Source organism: Gadus morhua, chromosome 22, assembly GCF_902167405.1.
Source record: "Gadus morhua chromosome 22, gadMor3.0, whole genome shotgun sequence".
Classification (NCBI taxonomy): domain Eukaryota; kingdom Metazoa; phylum Chordata; class Actinopteri; order Gadiformes; family Gadidae; genus Gadus; species Gadus morhua.
The window spans coordinates 5,661,117-5,666,023 of NC_044069.1; the positions used below are offsets into that span (position 1 = coordinate 5,661,117).

Sequence of the window (4,907 nt, forward strand, 5' to 3'; positions counted from 1 at the left end):
GACAGACGGACAGACAGAGGGACCGACAGGGGACAGCAGACAGAAAGACAGGCAGACAGGCAGACATACAGGCAGACAGAGGCACACTGGTCAGCCATATTCAGCCTGCCCTTACAGTGAAAGCACACATTGTATACAGCGATACGATGAAGGGGGCTTATTTAGAACTGAGATGAGAGAAAACGAATATAGAACAAATGCCCATTAGTGTTGCAGTTTATTTTTGCTGTTTGCTTGATATCTCCTAATGTATTATTTCAGATATCCATTCTGACTATTTGATATCTTTATTGGACTATTATTTAGTATTTGTAATGTGTATATGTATTCATACAATGTGGTGCAACAATTCGTTAAACAAGGCGTAGGGTTAGGCGAAATATCATATTTTCCCCTCAAATTCGATGATCATGTGGATTCTATCATCAATTAAGTCGTTAAGTGGAGATAAACCTAATTGATTGGCCCAAGCGGTAGGCTCTAATTGAGCATAATTCGATTAAATTATAAATCATGATTCTAATTTATACTAAAAAATGATTTAACGAATATGTAGAATAAATGTCTGTCATGAAAGAGTGGCTAATAAAACCGTTTAAAAATCCGTATGCTGGGAAAAGTTTAATTTTCTATTCAAAATGAAATGTAGGGATGAACTTCCCTTAAGTTCAAGGTTTTATTGTTGTAAAATCGTAAATTATTTTAACGAATTGTATTGTGTTAAGCTAAAGGCACAATCCGTGACCTAGGATGCATATAAAATTGTTCCAACATATATCAAGATTCCACCAATAAAGGCCTGATCCTCAACCTAAACCAACAACAACTCAACATTGCAAATTTTTCTTTGCTACCATCTTTTAAGTTCCCATATTATAACTCAACCTTCATTGATATTTATCTTGATTATCTTTATCTTTATCACTATATCTGGGGCCTATTTCATTAGGCTACTATTTATTTATTCTGAACGAAATCCCGGTCAAAGTAAACAAATTAATTCCGTCAAAGCATGCATATTAAAGTATCCGTCATGTTGGTAATTTTTATTGTGCCACTGCCAACACTGTTAAATTGGACAAAAACTGTCTCTGTCTGTGTCTCTTCCTCTTCGCTATGTTTACTATTCATACGCCGCTTCAAACAGGCCGATTTAACCCGTTAATCAAACCAAAGGCCGTGTCAGCAGAGAGCGTTTAGCAGGACACACGGCCCCGCGCGCTGACTCCTGCATGCCGCTTTCTTCCGCTTAATGACCGCAGCAATCAATTGGACGCGGAGGATTTGCTGCAGCGCAGCGCGGCGCAGCGGCGCAGGATGGCCGCAAACAAACAAACAGGCGTCTGCGGTCTGCAGTCTGCACCTGCCGTTCAATGAGACCGCTCAATAAGACACACACACGCTAAGACTTTTTCTTTTCAACCCAATGTGCGGTGGCTACAAAATAAAAGCCCCCAGTGACATGCGAGTAAAGCGCATTGTCTCGCGGCGGTCAATGGGGTTAGAGCGGATAAACGGTGCGCGCGTGGGGCGACCGCATTGAGAATAAACACACCGCAGAGATGGAGGGGAGGAGGGATGGGAATCAAACCTTATGGGATAAGGAGGCCGGGTTGAACTGAGAACCCATTTGTAATTTCGTTGTTTTCGTTGGGCTATTATATGGACACAAATGCAGGCTATTAGGTCAAACTTTTGCAAGTGCAAATGCAGGTTTTCTTTGTATAGAATTATCCGATTTGATTATCAGATGGTTTAACCCCGCGCTTGGTTTTTTTTCCCAACATTAAAATGAGGCCTTGATTTAATTATCCACCGTAACGGAAGAACGAAATCTACTCAATCATCGATCTGAGCCTTTCAGAAGCAAACAGTGGCAGCGTGAACAACCAAACCGCGGCAGGGATTTCTAAGAAAGGTCTCTCTCCTCGCAGGCCTGCATTTTACCCACATTTACGTCAACCCATAACTCTTCCAAACACAACAAACCACAACGACACGACACAAAGTGTGAAACAACGTTTTAAAAAGCTGGTCCCTACCCACAAGCCCACCTGGATGTCTTCTATGCTGTGGTGTCCTATGTGCATCCCGAGGGGGCCCTCACCGAGCGCCGCGGCCCCTTCCCCGAGGCCATGCAGGAGCCTCGGTACTCCCGGGTAATCCCTGCGGGGATCGAGGCTCAGCGCCCGGTGGGACTGCGACAGGAGAGCCCCCTCCTCGGAGCGGGACCGCTGCGAGTTGCCATGCGGCCTGCTGGTGTTGGTGGATGAGTGATGGATGGGGTAGGGTCGGATAGGTGCGAGTAGGCAGACTCCTGGCCCTGGGACGCGTAGGAGAGGGAGGACTGCGGGTACGGAGGGGGAAGTAGGGTGGCTGGAAGTCGGAGGCCGGGTGTGGCAGAGCGGCGGGGCCGAGGCGTAGGCCGCCTGGTTGAGCGAGGAGAGCTGCGAGAGGCGGCCGCTGGGCGAGGAGCCGGTCAGGCCGTCCGCGCGGTCCTGGGGGGTCAAGGAGAGAGTGGGAGGTTAGGTCACTGACTAATAATAAATGAAAGATGACCTTTCAACTAGACCACTGTTTTTTAATAAGTGACACCTTAAGACTGTCCGATAAGTAGGCTACGTAAAATTCAACAACGTGAAATTCGTGCGTAAAATTCAACAACGAATGTAAACTAAAATATAAACTAAAAACATTCAGATCGGGTCCTACAAGGGTACTACTTTAGCCATGGAAGGACTGGATCTATTCGTTATAATTCCTATTCTTCTTTCTGATTCCCATTGGTTTCAGATCCCATTCATCACATCCAGCCTCTTCTCGCGGAGAGAGAGACAGCCTCCACGGGGGCTGGAATGATGCGCGCGGGCACGGAGCGCCTCTGGCACCGCACGGTGTCACGAAGGTCACCAGCACGTGAACAGGTTACTACTCTCCTGCACAACGCGAAACCTCGCGATAGCCCCGGGACGAGAATACACAATCTGGAATGAGTGCGTCGGGCGCTCCAGAAAGGCATTCAAAACAATCAATCAAGAGAAATTACCGCTAATTAACCACAATGTATATAAACACAATATCAGTATATTAATAAGTGAGTTAACGAGATGTCATGCATGCAGACGCAGTGTAAATTAATAGGAAATACCAAGTTGGTAATGTATTTTAATTTAATTTAAAACATCAGAAAAATATAACTACTGGCCTACATTTCTTTTATTCTGTGCTCAACGAATTTCGATTTTTCTCCCCACGATATGGGTCACCCAGATCGATGGCAGTGGAAGTGAGCGACGATGTCCATTCTAAATCTAGTTCACACCTCGTCGCAGATTCAGAATAAATGTATAAAATACAATATAAGAATGTACTTTTATTTTTTAAGAAAACAACGCAGATGATTGCGCAAAACCTATTTAATAAAAAAGAAATCCGATAGTTTGGACATGGTTGTGACAGCCTCAGCTCCGAGGGAAACTGGCTTTAGTTGATGCATGGTGCGCCGTGTAATCATCCCTGATAAAACGTCACAATACTTCAAACGCTTCTCTCCGCGCTTGAGAACTATTCCGGACGACACTTTTGACGGCCAGCCTCGCGCTCTTGCTTTGACATTTGTTTTCGTATTCTCTTGTGATCTACCGGACAGGCGACAGCCCGCGCGCGCCGCGAACTCAGAGCACTCGGCTTCTAATGAACAGCAGATGAAAGACTTAATATGGGCCTTCGTTTGAACAACAGTAAATAACAGATAGGTCAGGGAACTCACCATGGCCGAATAGGTGTGAACTAACATCTGGTCAGATTCTGGAGACCCCCCCTCCCCTCAAAATAAAATAGAAAATCAAGAGCGCGCGAGGCTGCTGACGACGTCTGAGGATGACAACACATTCACCGCCAAGTTATAATCCAGGCGATTTATTAACGGTCTGAGGTGAAGATCCAGGAAAATAAAAAGAATAAACGGTAGCTTTTCTCCGCGGGATAAATTGTCTCTCTGCCGAGTTTTGTATTTTTCTGAATGAGCGTGGTGAATGGTGTTCTGCGCGGGCTGTCTGGTGTCCCTGGCCGTCTCCACGAGCGCTCTACTTATAGGCGTCGCGCGCGCTGAGGCGCACGGGGGGTGGGGGGGAGGAGGGAGGGGGGGGAGGGGTCGAGGGGGGTCCCATTCCGCTTAAAGAGATACTTGTCTTTCATGAAACCTTAATACCACATTATCCACTTATTCACTCCGCCAACGCAGGCCTACTGCGATTCCTTTCAATTAATTCTTTCTTCCATTCCTCGTGCGTCGAAACACATGATAAATAATAAACTGCTGGATTATAATTCAGGTCTCAGTATTCCGCCATTACAATTAATACAGTCAGCGCAAAAGTCTTTATCCAAAGGTTTAGGGCTAGTATAAACGTTACCAGGCTTACGCATCCAAAAACAGACAGCAAAAAACGGTTTTCCAGTTTGACCATATACATTGAACCCAGTCTTACTCACTCAGTCATAAACAGTCAGCAACGGAGCAAAACACGTTAATACGGTTGCATGTCGCTTACCTGAGCTCCATACAGCTCGTCTTGGAGCGAGACTTCCAGAGCATCGCGAGGCCGTCCGGGTGTGCTTCGCGCGGGTTGCGGGGAGTCCTGCTGCTGCGGCTGGGAGCTCGAGAGGGATTGGGAGGCGGTAGGTAGAAGGTGGAGAGCGGAGTGAGTTAGTTGGAGAAGAGACTCTGGAGTTGTAGGATGAGTCACAAAGAGAAAGGGAGGAGGGAGGGGGGGGGGGGGGGGGGGGGGGGGGGGGGGGGGGGGGGGGGGGGGGGGGGGGGGGGGGGGGGGGGGGGGGGGGGGGGGGGGGGGGGGGGGGGGGGGGGGGGGGGGGGGGGGGGGGGGGGGGGGGGGGGGGGGGGGGGG

At 47.8% G+C, this 4,907-nt stretch overlaps 1 protein-coding gene across 1 annotated transcript in view; it reads right to left on the reverse strand.

Moving 5' to 3' along the window:
- Nucleotides 1-4,907, reverse strand: part of tfap2e (transcription factor AP-2 epsilon) — a 14,865-nt gene that overhangs the window by 5,778 nt on the left and 4,180 nt on the right.